Genomic DNA, 23,504 nt, shown 5'->3' on the forward strand with positions numbered 1-23,504 from the left:
TAACCTCTTTCTGAGCCTAAGATTCACATTTACCATGTAGTTATTGATTGACTAGAGCAAAATGATTTTGTTTTCAGGGAAACAGAGTCTCTCAGAGGCCACATTCAAACTTTCCCTTCATTTAATTGTATGTTTTCCAAGGACAGAGATAAGATTTTTCCCTGTTCTGATTCTCAAGCAGGTCAACCTGGGTCTACTAAGACCAAATATTTATGGACATATGTGAGTATGCAGTTCCCTAATGACAAATGTGTGATAATATGTCAGAATGAAAGATTTTTGAGACAGTAATGTTGACTGTCTGAGTTGGGCATTTACTTAAGCTGTGTTGCTGGGAAGCAGGTACCTGGCCCTCCATCAAATAAAGCTTTTTCTAATGAATGAGTTCACATTCTGAAGTGTAACCTCCAGAATCAGAACATTCAGGTACTAAGACATCATCCTGGGCAGAAACAGTTGGAAATTTTTATGTAAGCCTGAGAATACTTTATTTCAAGCCTATGCTACACAGTAAATCAACCTTTCCTGGTTTAATTTAATGAAGAAAGCATCAAATAATACATTTAAATTTGATGGGAAAATGTTCTTAAAATATGCATACTATACTATATGATTCCATTTATATAAAGTGCACAGATACAAAACTATATTTGATGCTATCAGAAAGGACATGATGGGGCAGATTCTAGGGTGCTGGTAAGGTTCTGTTTCTCAGTCTGCTTATTGTTTATTTAAGTGTGTCCAGTTTGTGAAAGTTCACTGAGTTTTAAAGTTATTATATATTATAATATATGTATTATATCATTTTTAATATATATTCTACAAAAATTATACATATACATTGAAGTCTGTGTATGTCTTGGTAGCTTTTAGTTCTATTTTTCTTTAAAGAAATATGCATTCTCTTTCTTTCAATCTCAAAGGGATATTTTAAGAAATGTACTCTCTTTGAAGTGGGCATGTGTACTCTTACACATATTTCTTGAAGGAACCTTATTATACCCAACTTACTTTTTGTGTAACTGTTCATATAAAGGAAAATTTATTCTTGCTGCATCTCACCAGGCTCTGAGCTCCCCAAGGCAGGGCCATGTCCTGTTTATATCCTCGGAGCCTGGTGCATGGTAGGCAATCAATAATTATTGAATCAGATGCAAAAGATTAGGTAGAACAGCATCCTTGATATTCCCCAACTCTGATCCCCAGCACCTTCAGTCTCTTTCCACTTGATAGTTCATAACACTGGTTACTAACGCAAGTTAAAGCGTAACCATCTCTGCTGTGACCAGGTCATATGATCTGCAGGGATCCAGCCTCAAATCAGGAGATATTGCACAAAGGCCAGGAAGCAGCCAAGGACGAGAACTGAGTAACTTCATCAGAGTTGGGTAAACAGCAGTTAGCACAATGGTCGCACTAAACAGGACAAGCTCAAAGTGCAGTGTCATGGCCAGATGGCTCCTTTCACTGGAATGGGCACAGGTGCCCCTTAGAGACCTGCCTGGCAGGAATGATTACAAAGAATATTTACCAAGTGATTTATGGCTTATGTGTTTTGTCTTTTTTAATCTCACAATAGCTTTGTGGTATAGGTAATGTCATTCCTGTTTTATAGATGAGGAGACAGATGCTTGGTAAGTTTAGCAATTTATCTCTAGTTTCCAAGTCAATGACAGAATTGTAACTCAAACCTAGGTCTGGCTGACTCTAAATTCCCTGAACTCATGGCATTACACCTTTAAAAAGGAACAAAAAAAATCATGAAAACTCAAAATTATTCTGAGTAAGCTCAGAAATCAAAAAAAAAAAAAGATGGGGCCAGATATTGCATTATTATTTTTTATTTTGTGGATAACTTGCTATTAGAAAGGAAAGTTAAAAGAGGCATTTTCTCTATTTTCTTTGCAAGGATACTTAATGTCTGTTCAGGGCCTGTGCTATATGTATCTCATTTTAACCCTGCTAGCAACCTGGGGAAGAAGGTACTACCATTACCTCTACTTAATAATGAAATGATGGAGGATCTTCAAGGTTAAATAACCTGCCCAGGGCCACTCAGCCAATAAGTAGCATTTTTGGATTGGTAACGAAGTCCCTTTCACCTCACAGTTGACTTTTCTTTCTAGAGTCAGCCCTGGTCTATGGGTAGTGGCTGCCTGGAGTTCTGTACAGAGATGGATTGCGAGGCACTGCAGAGCCCCTCTGGAAAGAAGGCTGGGATAGATTAGTCACGCCGCTTATTTGCCATCCCTGTGCCATACTGTTCCCACAACCCACTTCTCTTATGCCCTTAGGGATCCACCTGTGCTTAATAATCACAAGCTTTCTTATGCTTCTTAACCTGCAAGACACAGACATGAAGCCTACATCCTACTGAGCCATCTTTATATTTGCATTCTCCAAAGACATTGTATCCATCCAATAACCAACTAGCAGATGTAGACATTGGTAATGTTTCTATTTAGGCTTTCATTTTGAGTAAGGGGACATTTAAATTATTAAAATAAAGATAAGCTAAAATTAATATAATATCAGTTCACTTACAATAAAAAGGCATTAAATATCTATACTCTTTTGAGAAAATCAGAAGCAGACTAGGACAATAAAAAAGGAACTAAGTCTCGGGCCCCAATTCCAACTTGACCATCACTGGTTCTGCAGCCCTGGACTAATCATTCAAATGCATGGATTATAGAGCCAGACCTGGGATTGAATTCTGGCACTGAATTTATAAGTGCTATGATTGTATGCAGTTTGCTATTTTCTCTAAAGCTTTGTTTTTTCATCTTTAAAATGTGAATACCAATAACTACCTCATTGGTTTGTGAAATCCATGAAAATGTTGTATGTTAACTGTTAAGCACAGTCCTTGCAACATCGATGTCCTTAATAACTGCTAGCTGTCCTCATCCTTCCTTATCACTCGGTTTCCTCATCTATAAAACTTGACTATAAATACAAATCTTTCTATCCTTCACAGAGTCCATTTACAAGTTCACACTTTATAGAAATAAAGGATTTTATGTATTACACATTATTCACATCTCAAAAAATATTCAACCTATTAAGGAAAGAGGATGCCTCCAAAAAGTTAAGAGGTAATAATACATAATACACATTTGCAAAACAAATGAGGAATAATACATGGGAATGGGAAAAATCTTGGAATAAATGAAGTAATTAGAACTGAAAAGTTAGTGAAAGTGTGGATTTTGAAGGAAGAAAAAGGCATGCCCTGTCACAGAACACAGAAAAGGAGGTGAAGTTTCATTCTGCTAGAAAGAATATTCTGCTCAGATTCAGAACACATGATAGTGAGTTCTAATACTTCCTGACTTTTAACTTTCCTGAAACTAAAATATGTGTATCCTTGTAGAATGGGGGAAATCATTACATTGGCCTTTTTAGGGACTGAGAGAATAAAATTAGATCACACATGTGAATTGACTTTAAAGAGCTGAAAACCAGTAAAGAAATAAAAATTGCTATTTTTAATTGACCACACAAGGCAAGGCCAGAACTACAATAAGGCAAATGACCTGTCTAGGGTGCAAAATTTAAGAAGGCACAACTCTGAGATCTCGCTTTTTTAGATTTTGCACCCTCATCTCCTCACTTGCCTCACCCTGATCCCAGGCCAGTGAAAGGAGACAGCAAGCTCAGAGTAACATTGTAAAGATAAATAATGAGACATGAGGGCACAGTGATAAATCCAACTAATAACAGGCTACAAAGAACAAAGCATGAGTCTGGACCCAATGAATCAGTGGAGCAAGCTCAGGTTTTGGAGAAGGGACATGGTAGTATTTTCATAGCATGAGCATATAATGTGACAGTTCAGTTGGATTTTGAAACACATAACAGCTGATCTACATAAGGGGTCAATATTGCTCTGTTTTTTTACGGATTGGGAAGAAAATAAAATTATATATAACATTTTAAGTCAACTATTAAAATTATGAATGAATATCACCCTGCACTTATAAGAATTAATAATGCTGCTTTTTTACTGTACTACATAACATAGTAGTAGTATGGATTGCCAGGGAACTCAAGCCAGACAAAGAAACACTAGCTATCTGCCATTGGTACAAATTGGCTACTAGAAAGGGAAACAGAATTTGGACAAACTGATGCTTTTAGCACAGTTATTCTTGAAACACAGTACCACTTACATGTAAATTGGGACCACTGTTGATCTGCAGCCTACAGAGTGTCAGTGTACTTGTGGTCTAGATATCTAAAAGAGGAGATCTTAATTCTGTTCTATTAAGGACTGAGAAAAAATATATAGAGTCATGGAGGGTCAGAGACTCAGGAACTCATTTTTGTCTGTAATTGGAAAGTTTTATCCATCATATCTAAACTTATTGATTAGTAATGGCTTCCAAGAGCACCATCAAATGGATTCTGAGGCCTCAGCTTGGCTCAGCAAGAAAGAGCCACAATTGACTAACAATGTCTGTTACAAGTGTTGCAAAGGTGAGTGGTGGTGTATGTTCCACCTAGAATCCCCTGATCTAGTTCAGTCCTTTTACTTTACAATTAATAAAACTAACACCCTAAGAGGGGAAGAAAGAATCAAAGCCACACAGAAGGTAAATTAACAAGCCAGGAATCAAACCTAAATTATCCAGTCCAATGCAATTCTTTCACAATCCATTTCCCAAATATGTCACAGAACATTTTCATTTGTTTTTCGTTGAGTCTATCTTTGCTTTATATTTTGGTGCACAAAGCAAGATTCAGCATCTGAGTAATGCTTTTCTTCAGGATATTTTACTCTAGCTTAAACCACATCTTTTCTAGGCTACGTGATTAGAAATGCAGCATAATGGGAGCCTTTGCTGAATATGAAGCAGATTCCTAGAAAACAAGTAGGCATTGATTTATTTTTATTGATGTGCTTTTACTAACTGACAGGAAGTGTTCTTTGAACACCTCTCTCCCAACCATTCCACTCCAATAAGCCACTGAGTTTGATCTTTTCCAACACATGGTCCACCCACTGTCTGGAGAGTTGAGAGCCTGACCAGCCACAGTGATAAGTGGGCCAACAGGCAACCAGTCTCCTCCATTAGGACGGTAGCTTCCTGATGCAGAACTTGCATCGTGACCTGAAGATAGTCCACCCGTTTGTGGAAGTGTGAACAGGAAATGGACTGGGATATGGATACCTCAGATAAGCCTTGGTCTTTTATTTTATTTATTTTTTTTAGTGTATTTATTTATTTTGAGAGGGAGATAGAGCATGCAAGCAGGGAGGGGCAGAGAGAGAGAATCCCAGGCAGGCTACACACTGTCAGCATAGAGCCCAACGCAGGGCTCCAACTCATGAATCATGAGATCATGACCTGAGCCAAAATCAAGAATTGGACAGTCAACCAACTGAGCCACTCAGGTGCCCCAACTCTTAGTCTTTTAAAAAGAAGAGATTTAGCTAGAAACAAACTTTCAGATGAACTATTCACAAATTCACTGTATAAGGAAAAACAGGTTTTGGAGGAAATGGTATAAAATAAATGGGGGGAAAAAGCTGATTTTGGAGTACAGACATTATCTACTTAAATGTCATTTAACATTAGCCATTGTCTAAAATCTCCAAATTCCATGTCACATCTGGAATCAGCAGTACAGAAGCATATGAAGTTCTAAAGTCTGAGTTGGGAGGGCATTGGAGCCTTTGCTGTTAGAAGCAGAGTGGCATGGCTTCTTCTAGGCTAGAAAGAGCCTGAAGTGTCATTTTGCTCTCAATTTACCACCTAAAAACAGGAAAAATTCTAATAAAATGTGGAGAAAAAAGAATGCTCCTTTTTGAATGATGTTCTTCCCCATCAAAGAGTTTCTTGGGGCTTTTTTTTTCTGTGCTTTTGTTTGTTTTGTTTTTAATCAATACAATATCCAAATCATTACCAATTGGAATAGAAGGGAACCATATTTCACCCATAATACTACCATCCTAACACAACCATAACATCCTTCTGGTATGTTTTCCTGAGCTTGCATTTTTTTCCAATGGCTATAACTTACTATTTTTTACTTAAAACTATAGTATATGCTTTTTCATATTTTTTGAAGTATTATTTTTTCCAAAACCAATATTTCTAATAGCTGCAAAACATGTTATCCAAGGTATATGCCACACTTTGTCTTTCTAAATTCTTTATTGCTAGTCATATAGGTTATTTTCAATTCTAAATAATATTTCTAAGAACATCTTTGTGCAGACATATTTACTATATCGGTGAGATTCCCTGAGCTTAGATGTCATTATTTTTCCCTTTCATTCTTACTTCCCATTCTCATTTTCATTCCAAAATAAGCAGTTAGGTTTTTGTCTTTGCTATTGCTTATTTGTTTATGATTATTTTTGTTCATTCTTTTTTGTTTATAAATGGTTAAATTATTTAAAATATTTAGAGTTTTGCTAAAACTTTGTCTGCTGTTCTCTCAGTTATGGTCTTGGCCTGAATTAATGAAGTTTTATCTTCCCATATTCATGTGTGGGGCCAACTTTTCTATAAAGAGCGATAGTACCTGGATCTTCTTTGAAGGGTTTCACTGACGTTCTAGGTAAAACACTCCTTTGTGCTGGTGGCCACAGCCTGGACATCACTGAGAGGCTTGCCTGAAATAAAAATGGTACTTTTATAGCTATGGATGTGTTTGTCCAAAGAACATTTAATCACTCTGAAGGTTTTTTTTTTTCCCTTGTCTGTAGTAAGCAGCATTTTGTAACTGTAGAGTTCTGCTAATGCACACTTCTGCCGGGAAGCTTCCCAGGGTGGGGCACAAAAGATGCTAAGTGGCAGGGGGCGCGATGGGAGAAAGCCATTAACACTCCAGCAGCGAGGTCAGATTTGATGTTTCCTTTTGTTTGCTGGATCCAAATTAAGAAGCTGCTTCTGTACTTTCCCTATTGCCTCCCCCCTAAACACACTCTTGGGTCATCCCGCTCTGGTCACATCTTTTGACAATTAGCCACCCATTAACAGGATGATTGAAAAGCAGCCAGAGTGGTTTACACATAAAGTGCTTACTCTTTTCCAGGAAGAACACATATCTCTACAGTTTCATTAATGCTTTGGCAGATTAGTACACAAAATAAAATACTTACACTCTAGAAAGCACTAGCAAAAGGAAGAAAGTGGGGTGGGAAGGAAGAAAATTAGGGAACAAAAATAACCCTTAGAGGCTTATCTTCGTCTTCTTCTTTCCTTTCTGCAAACATCGTTTAAAAAAGGGTAGGGGAGGGTGGGGGTGTTATCTTGCTTCTATCTTTTGCTATCTTTATAGCCAGTATTACCAGCCATTTTACTTGTACTTTACTATTATTATCTGGGTGATGGCTGTGACATGTTGATCATATATGGCAGTGAGAAAATTGATTTCCCTCAACAGAAATGCTTCCAATTTTCCCAGGGCCATAATTTTATGTCCACAACAAAATAAAAGGGTCATTTTCCTTAAGATGAGGGGAATTGAAATCTTTGATAAAAGCTATGGTAAATGTTGTACTTTTGATTGCGGAAACTGCAGTTTTCATAAACATCTGGCCTGTCTGATTTGGGGGTGTGCACTGGGGGCAGGGAAGAGGGGTTTGCAGGCAAAGAATTGTTGTTATTTTTCTTTAAAGAGCTGAATTTGCTTCAAGAAAGCCCTGTAAGTCCACAGCTTCCCTCTCAATGTTCATATTCCCATTAAAGGGAAGCTACAGGGGTGTTGCTTTGAGCTACCTGCCAACAAGTGAGCCTACTCAAAGAAGGCCCAATCACACAGATGGGGCCTTCTGAAAGAATGAACACCTGTGCCGCACACAGTTCATAGTGAGCCTGTCATAAAATGTACTAATAAACTCACTGATATTGCTTTGCAAGCCAAAGACATTTTATACCAAAGAAGGTGGAGGGGAGAGGACTGAGGCCAGGGACAAACTGATGCAGCATAGGCACAGGAAGAAGAAAAACAGGCTGTTTTCTGACTGCAGTTACAACTGCTGCTTTGTTTGGTTAGCAGGCTTTACCTAATCTGATGGAAACTGATTTCCAAGTAGCTAGTGGAGCAACATTTACCAACAAATATTTAGAATTAGAGACCTTTGCTTCACCCTGGGTCTAGGCGCAGGGTTAAACTATAAGCCTCCTAGCCAAGTGTTTTGACATTTGATTTGCCAACAGGAAAACTTTTATATAATGGCTATCGACACATGAGAAAAGATTTTTTTTAATCTCTTGATTTTAAACCCCATCTTTTTTGAACTAGAAGTAAACTGTGCTCTTGTGCATTTTCCATGTAATCTAAAATAAACAAATATAGCTTTTGTAATCAGAAAAAGTAATTTTTATTGTGGGGTTTTCTATGACTATGAATAATGAACAGTCATTTGTTAGAAAGCAAAATTCACAATCCATTATGAATCTAGGAGTACATTCTTCTAGGAAAAAATTAAGTCAAAGAGTAGTGAAAGTAAATGAATAATTATAGCAATTTTTCTCAAAGTACATATTGCAAGGAAAATTGTCTTGATGTCTCTTGATTTTTTTGTCTTCTCACTACTTTTACAACTCTGTAAAAGTAAAATGTGAAATTCCTAATATTTATATGCTGCAATAATTGTTCTGTATGTGTTTTCATAGTTTCACTGATTTTCTCTCCAAATCAAGTAGGATGAGTTAATGTTGATAAAAAACTTAAGAAGGAAACATAAACAAAGAGGTTTTATGATTTATTTCCAAAGCTACGGGTTAAAGCAGGGTTCAATAAATTGTGGACCAAATGAAGCCTGCCACCTGTTTTAGTATGACCCCACTAGCAAAGAATGGTTTTTACACTATTTAATTGTTGAAAAAAAATTTTAATTTCTTTTCTTTTCTTTTTTTAATGTTTATTTATTTTTGAGAGAGAGAGAGAGAGAGAGAGAGAGTGGGAGAGGGGCAGAAAGAGAGGGAGACACAGAATCTCAATCAGGCTCCAGGCTCCAAGCTGTCAGCACAGAGCCTGACACAGGGGCTCAAACGCAGAGACTGTGAGATCGTGACCTGAGCCAAAGCGAGTCGTTCAACCAACTGAGCCACTAAGGCACACTGAATAAAATTTTTTTAAAGAATCATATTTTGTGAGATAAAAAATACAAAGATCCAATTTCATTGTTGTCCATAAATAAAAATTTAGTGGAATATAGTGACACACATTTGTTTACACACTGTTTATGGTGGCTTTCACACTATTAACAGCAGAGTTGAAAAGTTGCAATAGAGCGCAGGGCCTAAAATATTTACTATGTGGCTCTTCAGCTTATGTATTTATTTACCTATTAGGGAAACTTAATAATTTATTACGTTTCCAAAGTACTGTATGTGTATGAATTATAACATACTGATAAATATTGCTGTCATATAGGCAGGAACTTTACCTTTTTGTGAGGATAAAGCTCAGTGATAGGTGTGAAGCCATGAAGAAATCTTTCCTTCCCAACTCACAATTTGGACAAAGTTGAGATCTGTAGACACTGCATCTGTGGTATAAATAGTGTTTCAGTGCCATTGAGGAATCGGTCTTGAAAAGTGACTGAGACATTTTCAAGGGATCCTTCAAATAACAGAAATTCTGAGAGCACTTAGAAATGTCTGCACCCAGAGGAAATCTAAATGCTCACACTTTGCTGGCTAAGAGCATTCATGTACCTCTATTCAGAGGTGCAGATAACAGAGGAGGAAAACTCACTTCACTTCTTGGGAGCTGTGCTCTTTGAATGTCCAGTTCTTTTTGGTGCAGTTCAGAGGACAAAGATTGTAAATGGCTCTGAGGACACTGGTCCAGGCAGGGTCAGTGACAAGCCCTAAGTAAGCAATGCTCATTTGAATCCGTGGTCCCACCCCTTTAATGTGAAAAGGTCTCTGCATTTAGAATAGTAACGATGAATTAGAGTAACTTGCCTGCCTCATTAACATGTGGTCTGATCTAGGTAAATCAATTTGGAGGATGTCAGCGTATTTAATCCTTCCCAAGGGTGAGTTGTGGCTTTTTCCAATTTGTTGACCTTATGGCTACGCCCAGAAGAATTTCCTCATCTCTTCTCGAGCCTGCCTTGGATGCTAAGTATGTCTGTGCTGAACCAGGGACATTACTGAGATCCTTTGCACTTATTCTGGCAAACGTGGTGGATTAGTACATGCTGGAATGCCAAAGACTACAGAGGTATCTGTGCAGAAAACTCATCACATCACATTGAAAGTAGTGTTTCTCTGCTGGCATAGAATCAGCCTCCTTGTGCAAACTGCACTTCTTAAGGGTCAGCATCTGAGAAACTGCAAAGCATGGTTATATCTTTAGGACAGAAAGACTTGCAACTACACTGGGAGGTCAAATGGATTTTTCAGTATTTCTGCAATGCCCTGAATTTGGTTCAGTGAGTATGTGATTTGCATGGGTGGCCACGTCTCCAGATCAAAATCTTTCATACTGCCATGCACATCTACTCAGCATTGGTCCCCAGCTGATGATAAATACATAATGCCTACAAAAACCAGTGGGATGTGGTGCTCTTGGATCTCTTGTCTCCTTGGCCGAGAGTGCCCCACCCAGTAGTAACATGTAACATGTAACAAATCATGTTTTCTCAAATCAGTGCTCCAAGATATGATATGTTAATAGTGTTCCATTGGTGGAAAAAACTGCTCCATTGACAAATAACATTGGGAAATGCTGGATTGAATCATGTAAAAAATTTCTTTACTGTAGTATTTTTCAGAGCCTTTATACACATGAAGCATCTCTAAGAGGATAATACTATGTGCATTTCCCAGGGCGCCTGGGTGGCTCAGTCAGTTAAGTGTCCAACTTTGACTCAGGTCATGATCTTACATTTCGTGAGTTCAAGCACCGTGTCAGACTCTGTGCTGACAGCTCAGAGCCTGGAAGCTGCTTCGGATTCTTTGTCTCCCTCTCTCTCTGTCTCACTCCCACTCACATTCTGTCTCTGTCTCTCTCTCTCTCAAAAATAAATAAACATTAAAAAATTTAATGCTTATTTAATGTAATGTGCATTTCTAAAAACTGCTTATTCTGAAATACCTTTTTCAATCAACCATTAGATTTCCATGGTACAAAATTTAGGAAATGCTGAATTAAGGAGAGGGAGAAGCTCTTGTCTAACTAGTGAATGGAAATTACCTAAACTAATAAAACCAGAGAATGTTAATGGTAGAATGGATCTTAATGATTATCAAAAGGTTCTAAAACTATAAGCAGTTCTCAAGTCTAGAAGATACTACAGTTATTGCAAGTTTATGTGTTCACATATCTTACAAATGTATGTACTCTAATTTTTCAAAAAGCATTTAAATTGATCTTGTGACTAATAATGAATAAATTTATGTATTTATTTGTTTACTTAAATGTTTATTTAAATGTTTATCTTATTTATTTTTGAGAGAGAGAGATTGAGAGAAAACACAAGTTGGGGAGGGGCAGAGGGAGAGAGAGAGAGAGAGAGAGAGAGAGAGAGAGACAGAAGCAGGCTCCAGACTCTGAGCTGTCAGCACAGAGCCCCACACAGGCTCAAACTCATGAACTATGAGATCATGACCTGAGCTGAAGCCAGATACTTAACCAAGTGAGCAACCTAGGTGCCCCTGATGAATTTATTTTAAAGCACTAATGGGGGTGCCTGGATGGATCAGTTGGTTAAGTGTCAGACTTCAGCTCAGGTCATGACTTCACTGCTCACAAGTCACAAGTTTGAGTCCCGCATCAGGCTCTGTGCTGACAGCTCAGAGCCTGGAGCCTGCTTCACATTCTGTCTCTCTCTCTCTCTCTCTCTCTCTCTGCTCCCCCCTGCTCATGCTCTGTCTCTGTCTCTCAGGAATCAATAAACATTAAAAAAAAAGTTTTTAAAAAGACATTATTTAATCTAGATGTAAAGTTTAGCTCCAGTTAGGATAAATACAAGAAGCCCCAAATTAATAAAGAAAATAAAAGATAGTGTATCTAGGAACACAAATCTATACTTAGTTAATCTGTTACTTCAGTAAAAATTACAGATTGTCTATGTCATGCATTGAGGCTTCGTGACCAAAAAAGACACAGTTCTTCCTCAAGTTTATGAACTGGTTGGAGAGATAACTCAAGAGAGAGTTGTTGTAGAGAATGACAAGTGCTACAGCAGATATATGTACAGGTTGCTCCATGAAAAAGGAGCCTTTTTCAATGATGAGATGAGGAGGCCGGATGTGAAATAAAGTAAGGCTTTTCAGAAAAAGCAACTGGCTCTCTAAGATCCAAAGGACATATGATGCCATCAGATAAGTAAAGGTGTGAAACAGAGTTATTGCCAGAGAGAACAGCATGTAGAAAAGCTTGAAAGTGACACCAACAGCAACATTAGTTTAGTAAACTTAAAGTAATTCACCACTTTAGAATGACTTTGTTTAAGGGTGGTAGGGGAGAAAGGACAGTATGTGGCAGGTACACCAGGTAAAGCTACCTGGGTAAGCAGCAGTTAGTCATTAAAGATACATTAAGATGAACTTTATTACAAAGGCAATGGGAAACTCTTGAAACATTTTAAGCAGAGAAGTAACATGATTGTAACATATTTCAGAAAGATCACCCAAATTCTGTAAAGAATTGAGTTTAAGGGGTATTGAGAGTCAGTTGGAGAGAGAACAATTAGAAATCAGCAGTGATCCAGAAGAAAGTTTATTTAGTGTAATGATGATGGGGCTGGAGATTAAAGGACAGGCTTCAGAGATAAAGTTAAACTCCGTAGGAGTTTATAGTGACTGACTAGATGTGAAAATTGGGAGACAGAGGTGGACTTAAAGACAGTACCTGGGTGCTTGGGGGGCTCAATCAGTTAAGCGTTCAACTCTTGGTTTTGGCTCAGGTCATGATCTCATGATTCGTGAGTTGGAGTCCCACATCGGGCTCCTTGCTGACAGCACAGAGAGGCTGCTTGAGATTCTCTCTCCCCCTCTCTCTCTCTGCCTCTCCCCTGCTAGCTCTCTCTCTCTCTCTCAAAATAAAGAAATACACTTAAAAAAAAAAAAGAATTAAAGACAGTTCCCAGGTGCTATCTTAGACACATGTGTGAATGGTGTTACCATTTACTAAACCAGGCATCATGAGAAGAACAGATATTTCCTTTGAGGTAGGGTGTCGTGGGGCTAGATAATACATTCTGGTTATTTGTATGTTTAATTTTTTGACTTAGTTTTTTTATACTATATTTGAATGCAGGATTTCAGAGGAGGAGAAATTCTAAGTGATGAAAAGGCCCAGAATATGCCCTTGGAAATTAATGGCTAGAGTGGAGATGAAGGTTACTGGAGTATAAGAGATCAAGAAATGGATTGGTGAGGCTACATTGTTCTTAAGAATTCTCAAATCCCCAAGATGACAACAGAGCTTGGGACAGAGATACAATTCACTGACCCAGGGTGAAAATCTTCAATAAATGAGGAGGAAGTAACCATGAGGCTAGAAAATGAGAATGACAAGAAGTCAAGAGTGATGTGGCCAAATATCATGACTGGTCTGTAAGGACCAGGGATTTTTACACAGGATAGAAGTGTAATGTTTGACAAGCTATACATTTTTGGAAGTGAGATACTTGGAAATGTAAGAAAGATAAAGGCATCTTCTTGAGGGAATTTCAGGGATGTTGGTGTCCTCAGGAAAGAGCATTTCACAGTTAAAGCTAGCAGTTAGGGAACATATTTGGTGGAGAGCCTGAGAACACAGGGGAGGTTTTGTGCAACGTAACAGAAAGTCTAGAGAATTTACAGGATTTGAAAAGTTTTGAGAAGAAGAGAATCAGTGGGAGGTTAGATGAGCAGAGGAAGTACAGAGCAATGTGAAAGGATGAGAGTCTGAAGGAAAATGGATAAACAGAAAGGTGAGTCTTAAGCAATGACTAGGATAACAGTGCTGAAGAATATTGGTTTAGGGGATTAGTAGATTCTTACAGCTGCTATAACAAGTTATCACAAACTTAGAGGCTTAAAACAGCACAAATTTATTATCTTACAGTTCTGGATTTCAGAAATCCAAAAACCAGTCTTACAGGGCTACATGCTCCCATAAGCTCCAATGGGAAATCTGTTTCTTACCTTTTCCAGATTCTAGAAGCTTGGCCTTATTCTTTGGCTTGTGGTCTCCTTCCAGCAATACCATTCTGACCTCTGCTTCCATTATCACATCTCCTCCTTTGACTCTTGTGCTTTCCTCTTCCCTTATAAAGACACTTGTGCTTATACTAGGTGCCCTGGTTAATCCAGGATATTTCCCACAACAAAGGATTAATCATATCTTCAAAGTCTTTTTGCCATGTAACCTACAATATTCACAGGTTACTGGGATGAGAGTGTAGACATCTTTGGGGGGCTGTGTTTATGCCCACCACAGGGGCCACATAGTGCCCTGGTGAAGGGATGAACAGAGCTAGAAATGGCAGAAGAGGGTCAGACCTGTCAGCAGGGGTTAACCAAGACCTGGAATGTTTGTGTTTCCAAACATTCTGACATAGATGGGGGGCTGCTGAAAGAATCATGTGGATTTTATATTCTCACCACAAATTGGAAACAATGGCCTCCAAAAGTTGTCAGCAGAGACCTGAATTGAGAGAATGAGCTTTCAGAGCTGCTGGCAGCCACTGGAAGTTCACATCAATCTCCTCAGGAAAAGTTGAAAGTGAGATCAATTCATTGCATTTACTCATTCTTTTAACAAAATTCTACAGCTATGATGGCTTGGTAGAAGATAAAAATAAAACAGAGCTGTTTTTTAAAAGTACATTGGCTGGTTGGGGAAAGGAGGTAAGGTGTGAACAAACTGTGGAGTCAAAAGTGATGTGGAGCCTATTTCCAGGACACTGAAGAGATGCTTAGGCTACTAATAATTTCTATATCTTTGAATCGTTCCTTATATCTCACCAGTCATTAAATCCTATATTTATCCCTTGGAAAATTCTTGCAAATACATTCCTTTCTTCTAATTTTGTCAGCTACCATATCAGTCCACATTAACCTAAATTTTAATCTTAATTTTTCTCAGAAATGGACAAATCAAGGGGTGCCTGGGTGGCTTAGTTGGTTAAGCATCCAACTTCAGCTCAGGTCATTATCTCAGCGTTCATGAGTTTGAGCTCTCACACAGAGACTGCTACTCTCTTTGCCCTGCCCCCTCTCAGAAATAAACATATAAAAAAAAAAAAAAAGAAATAGACAAATCAAAACAAAAACAAAAATCTGGGTGGAGAAATGATGGGTTACATTTGGTATATGCTGATCTTAAGAAAACAGCAGGATAAAGGCTACAGAACTAAGTTGGAGAAGCAGATTACGAAGTCATCTACACAGCAATGGTACAAAACTCCCAAATCTCAGGGTGAGATTCTGGAGAAATTAAAGCTGATAAGCAAGAACTGAGGTCCCGGGGCACTTGGGTGACTCAGTCAGTTAAGTGTTCGACCGTTGATTTTGGGCCAGGTCATGGTCTCAGGGTTGTGAGATTGAGCCCTGCATCAAGCTCCGCATTGGGCACAAAGCCTGATTAAGATTCTATCTCCCTTTACAGCTTGTGCTCCCTCTTTCTTTCTAAAAAAAAAAAAAAAAGAAGAACTGAGGTCCCCCAGATCATAACTACACTCATTGTGATGAGCATTGCTTAACATAAAGAATTGTTGAACCACTATGGTGTATACCAAAAACTAATATGACATTGTATATCAATTATATTTCAATAATAAAAATTTAAAATTACAAAAAACAAAAAACTAGTGGAGATTGATTCTTTCAAAGTTCGGAGGTCAGAAATCTGAAATGAAGTTGTTGGCAGGGCCCACACTCTCTCCAAAGTCTCTAGTGGAGAATCCTTTCTTTCCTCGTCCAGATTTTTAGAGGCTCCGGGCAATACTTGGCTCCTGCAATACATAACTTCATGCTGCCTCCTTTTTTTTTTAATGTTTATACATTTCTGAGAAACAGAGAGAGAGCTGTGAGTAGGGGAGGGGCAGAGAGAGAGGGGGTACAGAGGATCAGAAGTGGGGTCCATGCTAACAGCAGCAAGCCCGATGTGGGTCTCGAATCCACAACCCATGAGATCATGACCTGAGCTCAACCAAGTTGGATGCTCAACCAACTGAGCCACCCAGGCACTCTCAAGCTGCCTCCTTCTTTATAAAGACTTCTACTCACTGTCTCTCAAATATCTTCATGATTTTTGCTTATAAGAACACTTGTCATTGGATTTAGACCCAGCCACATAATATGGGATGATATTATCTAAAAATAATTTAATCAGATTTAATAAGATCTGTAAAAACTTTTTCCAAATAAGGCTACGTTCATAGGTTTCACGTGAGCGCATTTTTGGGGAGCCGCCATTAAACACAATGAAATCCTCTCACTGGCCATCCCAAATTAAAATCCATCCCACATGCAAAACACATTCACCTAATACAAAAATCTCCCAAAGTCTCAAGCTTTTAAAGCATTAATTTTATGTTCAAAAACCTTACCTAAATACCATAAGCTCAAAAGTCCCCAGTCTCATCATCTAAATTAAGTCAGGGTAAAATTCTAGATATGGATCATTCTGAAGCAAAAAAATCTCCTCTATCCATCTTAGTAACAAACTTTTTAGAAACAAAAAATTTCTGCTTCCAAAGTGGACAGGTATGAGATAGATATTACCATTCCAAAAGGGAGAAATTAGAAGGAATACAGGTATCATTGACCCCAGGCAAATTTAAAATCTTGCATGTCAAATTTCATTATGTGTCAAGGCCTAAGAAGAGCCCTGTATGATTTCATATATGTCCTGGTACCTGGATGCTCCACATTTGAGTAATTATTTAAAAACAAACAACAAAATAAACCCAAAACTGATGTCCCCACATGAGGAGAAAAAAAAAAAAATCAGAGAGGTGGGGAAAAAAACAAGGAAACCATTTATTAGGGAAAATTTTTTCACAAGATTGAAAAGAATGGTGAATAATATTAAGAATTGCAAAGAAAATATATAAAGGTCAAATGACATGCTTTGGATTAAGCTGGAAAGAAATCATTATAATCTTGAAAATATTACTAGGGCAGATAATTAAGGATAACATGTATAGAAATTTTAGGTTCCTTCAAGATGATAGTATTTATAGGGGTGCCTGGGTGGCTTAATTGGTTAAGTGTCCGACTTCAGCTCAGGTCATGATCTCATGGTTCGTGAGCCAGATCCATTCATCTGTTGGGTGCTGCACTGACAGTGCAGAGCCTGCTTGGGATTCATTCTCTCTCTCTTTCTCTCTCATTCTCTCTCTCTCTCTCTCTCCCTCTCTCTCTCTCTCTCTCAAAATAAACTTAAAAAAAAAGATGATGGTATTTATAGACAAACTCCATCTTGGTTCAGGCTGCTATAACAAAATACCACCAAATGAGTGTCTATAAACAACACAGATATATTTCTCACAGGTTTGGAGGCTGGAAGTCCAAGATCATGGTGCCGTCCCAGTCAGGTAAGAGTCCTCTTCTGTGTCATAGACTTCTTACAGTGTTCTTACGTGGTAGAAGGGGTGAGGGACCTTTGTGGGGTCTCTTTTATAGGAGCACTAATCCCATCCATGAAGGCCTCATCCTCATGACCTAACCACCTCCCAAAGACCTCACTTTCTTATTCCATCATCTTTGGTGGTTAGTATTTCAACATATTAATTTTGTGGGACACAAACATTCAGACTCTGGCAACCCCAGTTCACACTCCTGAAGTTACTTATATAATATGATTATACACGACATGGAATAGCAAGTAATTGGAAAACCATGGGAGCTTCCTGTTTAGGTAAAAAGCAATTTAGGGGAATTTTCAACCTAAAATTATTCAGAAAAACGCTTGAAGAGGAAAGGTATTTTAATGATAGAATGAAAAGAAAAGAAATGGAAGTGTCTGGACCCAGGTCATATTTAAGGTTCAGAAAGGAACAGTGGAAGAATATTTGGGCCATAAGTTTGTGTGTGTGTGTGTGTGTGTGTGTGTGTGTACATGCATGTGTGTGTGTGTCTGTGTGTGTGTGTGTGTGTGTGTGTGTTCACCAGCCATCAACAATATTGATTCCAACATACTGTTGAGTCTCTTAGAAAATCAGTCATCATGTGATCTTCAACACTATTATGGGAAGTTTAATAGTTTAATAGTATCATAATAATGGAACTCAAGAACCTGGTCTTCCTCTGCTTAACTTGACAACACTTGCATTAAGATATCTTATATATACCTTGACATCCCAGGGTCAGGCTAAGTTAAGTTCCTAGACTCATTTGCTGTTTCCCAAAACTTTGGGTTACTGAAGACCAGGACAAAAGATCTCCCAGAGAAAACTTCTTAATAAATATTCTCCATCACTGCCTGAAGCATCAATGACAGTAGCTGATGTGCAGCAAGCAGTGTAGGCCATGAAGAACTACAGTGAGGCAGAGGAAAAGGATCACATTAAACAAGAAGGCTAATTTCTAGAGACAAGACATCGAATAAGAAAACTGTGGTTCACTGGTTTGAAAGATGCACAGAAGTTCTCAGAAAGCATTCTGATACATTAGTAATGATAACCAGGCAACTGGAAAGTGTGGTTTACACGGGCTGGCCTGTCCAAGTTGGATGATACCCTTGAGTGGACAGATGCTTAGGTGATATCAGAATACAGATAGAGAACAGGCCTGAGTGAATGGGGCATGAAAATGGCCTATTCCATCTTATAAAATATAAATTCACTCCAGAGCACATTCCTTCCTACTTGAACACCAACTGGTCTGTGACACTGGAATGGGGGGCAGGAGAGAAGCTTTAAGTTTCCCGGAGTACGGGTTTCACTCACATAATGACTGAATCTTAACTGTGTAATTTAAAATGCTCTTTTAGGGAAAAAAAAAGTCTGTACATGCCCATGTCTTTCACCCACACTCCTTCCCACCATCTCCAGTTTTTTTTTTTTTTTCCCATGGCACCTGGCATGAGAAATTGTACAGTGTTGTGGTTAAAGACTTTGGTATAGTTTCAAAATCCATCTCTTTCACTTACTAGTTTTAGTAAGTTACCCAAACTCTCACAGTCTGAGTTTATTCATCTGTAAAATGACACTAGTAACACTGTCTCCTTCAAGAGCTGTTGTGAAGATTATATGAGATAATGGGGTGAAATGTTTAGCACAGAGTCTGGAATAAAATAAATGCCCAATAAAGAGTTGTTATTGTTATTATTGTTATTATTTTGTTACTTAAAAATAATAGATTATAGAAAGAGAATCAAACCAGAGAATGAGCCTAAGATCAAATTCCCAATAAATTTCTTCTAGCCTTTTGATTCCTATCTTTTAAGTGGGAGTAATATCTATACCAACAGATCCTTAGGTTTGTTGTATGAATGAGTATAATAATGAATATTCATACTTTGTATAACAAAATAAATAAAATCTTTGAAGTGTAAGATATGGAAAAGAAAGAAAGACTTACATCAATAGCTCTTCTGCTACTTCCAAAACTAGCATAAGGCAAGTTAAATATAATTAAAAATACGATATTTAGTTAGTTGAGACATTATTGGGCTGCCATCATTTACCCAATGGAAACATAATGGTTATTATTCTGCCAGAGATTTTCAAATAAGTTGAATGAGTCTGTTTTAAGTCAGTCTTGGATTAAAAAAAAAAGTCTTGAAGTTGCATTTTATTTAATTGCCTATTGATAATATAATAAAGTTCAATAGATATTTTCAAATACCTACTATGTACTATGCATAATCTAGTAGTAAAAGTTAGACATGGGGAGTCAGGACCCTTGAATTGGACCTTTTGTAATAATTTGCAGTGACATTGACCTTATAATGTATGTATTTCCGTTGAGTCATCTATTAAAAGACTATTATGATACTTATCTACTATGCAAAGGAACTATAAATTGGTTTGAATGTTAAGCTTCACTCAGAAAAAACACTATCTAAGCAAAAGCCTCACCATTGTGTCATTCCTGCATTTGGTGCCATGGTTAATAGATGCAAAGTACAAACCACTGAATTATGTATTCGCCAGTACAATTCTGCCCCAGAGCAAGGTACTGTTGGAAGCCAGCCCAGCAAAGGGCAGCAGAAAAAGTGCCTGGTTTTGAAAAACTAATGAGGAGAGGACACAATATGAGACAACGAGCAGACCCACAGCAATACACTCCCAGCTGTGTCCACTGACACAGCCCCTGCTATTGGTTATTTTAACCAAACTGATTGACTAAGAATATTAATAAAGGGGCTCACAGGAAAGGCACACAGACCACTTCATGGAAAGATAATCTGACCAAAGGTAAGCAATCCACAGTGGGCCAGAAAGCAAAAGAGGGTTTGGCTTCGTTTGCAAAAGTCTCTGCTGTATGAATGGAAATCCCAACACAATAAACAACTCTGATGCATCACTTTACAGTTTATAGAGCCCTTTCACACACACAATTGCATTTAACTCTTATTAGTCCGAAGGGTCACAGATTTTTGCATGAGCCTACATTCTGGGATGGCAGAGAGTACAACCCCTTTCAACTGGAGTTTTCAGGTTTCACCCTGCTGTTAGTCTTTAACATAAAACTCCTGTATAAGCTGCCACCTTCCTCACCAGCCAGAACAGTACACCTCAGGACTGGCTGAGGTCACAGTCTGTTGCTCTTGTTAGCAGACAGGGGCATAATATTTGGACACAGACTATCCTACGACTACACTCTTGGCACCTTCAATTTATCCATACATCCCATTTCTCCTGCCCCTTTTCTTATATGTCACAAAGCTACACAGTTGGGCTGCATGATATCTTCAGATCACCTAGGTTCAGTTGGCCTTTTCATAGTGTCATAATCTGAGAGTTGGAAGAAACATCAAGGGTCATTTAGTTAAACTGTCTACCCATAGTAGAATCTGCCCCCCACCCCTACAGCACTGCTGACCACTAGCCACTCAGCCCCAATGTGAAGGGCACCAGTTGCAAGGTAGACTATTCCAGCAGATTACATTTTCCTAAATGACCATAATGATACTTCCCACCTACTCTTCTTACAGTGTGCTTTGGAGGCCTCCCCCACTGAGAGTGAAGCCTAGGGCTCCTCCACTTGCATCTGCAAGAGCTTGGGACTGCTCTAACCAATAGGGTGCAGCAGGGTGATGCTCTGTGACTTCTGAGGCCAGCTCACAAAAAGACAACAGCATTCAGCTAGCTCTCTCCTTAGGATGTTTGTTCTGGGAAAGCCAGCTATCATGCTAAGAGGAAGCCTAAACTCACCACACAAGAGACCACAAAGTTTCACCTGGAGAGAAACTGAGGCCTTCAGCCAATAACCAGCAGCACCTATTGGACATGTGAGTGAATGACACTTTAGATGATTCCAGTCCCCAGCCTTAGAGCCACCCTATCTGCTGCCAAGTGGAGCAAAGATGAGCTACCCATCCACATGCAGCTATATCTCTTTGGTCCACAGGGCTCCAGAAGCTGAAACTGAGGAATCACCCTGGAGAAGTGTTCTACTCTTGGAGACCGGATTTAGATTATGAGATCCCAGACTTTAAGCTGAGGCTTCAATGGGATGAAATCTGTAGGACTAGAGGGAAGGCATGAGTATATTTTGCATGTGTGGGTATTTGAATTGTTATGGCCAGAAGACAGATTATGGCAGATGTTATTTTCATACAAGCAACAGTGTCTCCATTTCCAATAGCTTACAATGTGATGGCTCCTCCCACTGAAAGGTGAGGTCTTTGTTCTCTCCCCTTGAGTTGGGGCAGTGGCTTGTGATTGTTTCAACCAATAGAGTAAGGCAGAAGGGATGCTACGTGACATCCAAGGCTAGATCTTTCCGGGACACTGGCTCCTCTCTGAGAAAGCCTCCTATCAGGCTGTGAGAAAGTCCAAATTAGCCCAGGTAGAGAGAACATGTAGAGAGGCCCCAAGAAGAGAAACAGAGGCCCCAGCCAATATCAAGGTTGAGTAAAGAAGCCTCCAGATGATTCAGGATGCCTCAGCTGCTGCCATGTGGGGCAGAGATGAGCTATATACATGAAGCTTTGTCCAAATTGCAGGTTCATGAACAACAGATAAATTCTGTTTTTGTTTTGAGCCACTAATTTTGGGGGTAACTTGTTATGCAGCATTAAATTGCCATAACAAAGGTAAATCCCTGTATCAGAAGGCAGAGTCTGGCATTGGGAGGTAGAATCCGAAATTAGAGTAGAGCCCTGAAATGGGAAACACGTTATGCGAAGGTTAAGCCCTGTATCAGGAGGAAGAAACACAAGAGTTATGGTCTGCTCTGTACCCCTCACTGGGAGACCTGGGACAAGACATCTGAATGTCTCAAGGTCTTAGGTGCGTCATCTGAAAAAAAGACATGATAACTTCTTTCACCGAAAAGGAGATACTCTTGAGATTACGTTAGATTCTGCCCCAGACTTTGTGATTCTAAATTGCCATTCATTCATTCAAATACTCATTGTGACCTGAAACTGTGATCAAACTTAGAATTTATTTCCAAATGGAAAGCCTCCACTGAGAAATGGGGTAGAAAAATAGCATCAGTAGTAGTAAAAAAAAAAAATCTCATCACTTCCTTTTTGTGTCTTCTAAAATATTCCCTCACCAGTCTTCACCATACTCTGTTCATATGTACATCTTTAACTGAGGTTACTCTTAAAGGATAAGACAAAATACAAATGTGTATATTTTCCTTTCAAAACAGTAGCAGCAAAGAATGAAATTAACGCTTCTCTTTTGCAATTAGTCCCTATGCTACTAAGAAAACATCCTCATTTTTCTGAGTTCTTGTAAATAATATCCTTTGCAAGCAAAGATCTTCATTCTTAAGTACAAAGCAATATTCTCAAAAAAACTAATTTTCCATCTGAAGATTTTATTTTTTCAATATACGAAGTTTATTGTCAAATTGGTTTCCATACAACACCCAGTGCTCATCCCAAAAGGTGCCCTCCTCAGTACCCATCACCCACGCTCCCCTCCCTCCCACCCCCCATCAACCCTCAGTTTGTTCTCAGTTTTTAAGAGTCTCTTATGCTTTGGCTCTCTCCCACTCTAACCTCTTTTTTTTTTCTTCCCCTCCCCCATGGGTTTCTGTTAAGTTTCTCATCCATCTGAGGATTTTAAACGTGACATTATTTCATCTAAAAATCTCTGACATAATAGAAACACAGATTTACTCAGTGGTTTGTGACAAATGAAGCAAAGGTCATCTTCTGAATACGACCCGGGTACCTAAATTCTGAAGCAAAACTACCAAATGTTGTAGAATAACTGGGGTGTATAGAATGTGCTCCTGTTGTTGTTCCTGAATAAGAGGTTTAGATAAGGATGTGCCTTATCACATACTGGATTTACTCTCCAAATAAAAGAGATCCTGCTTTTCTGGGCTCTGTGGCTTCAGATTTACCAAGTGAAAGTAGCACCCACATTCCAGATGATAAGCAGCTCTTGAGGCCTCCTA

The 23,504-nt window shown here is 38.7% G+C and overlaps 1 long non-coding RNA gene across 1 annotated transcript in view; it reads right to left on the minus strand.

The window, feature by feature from the left end:
• The window catches only part of LOC122239468, a 50,103-nt gene extending 43,490 nt beyond the window's left edge, over nucleotides 1-6,613 (minus strand). The window contains exon 1 of the long non-coding RNA XR_006218626.1: nucleotides 6,538-6,613. This is a non-coding gene — a long non-coding RNA (uncharacterized LOC122239468). The remainder of the gene's footprint in view (nucleotides 1-6,537) is intronic.
• Nucleotides 6,614-23,504: the final 16,891 nt, after the last annotated feature.

This window comes from Panthera tigris, chromosome B3 (assembly GCF_018350195.1).
Source record: "Panthera tigris isolate Pti1 chromosome B3, P.tigris_Pti1_mat1.1, whole genome shotgun sequence".
NCBI classification, from domain to species: Eukaryota; Metazoa; Chordata; class Mammalia; order Carnivora; family Felidae; genus Panthera; species Panthera tigris.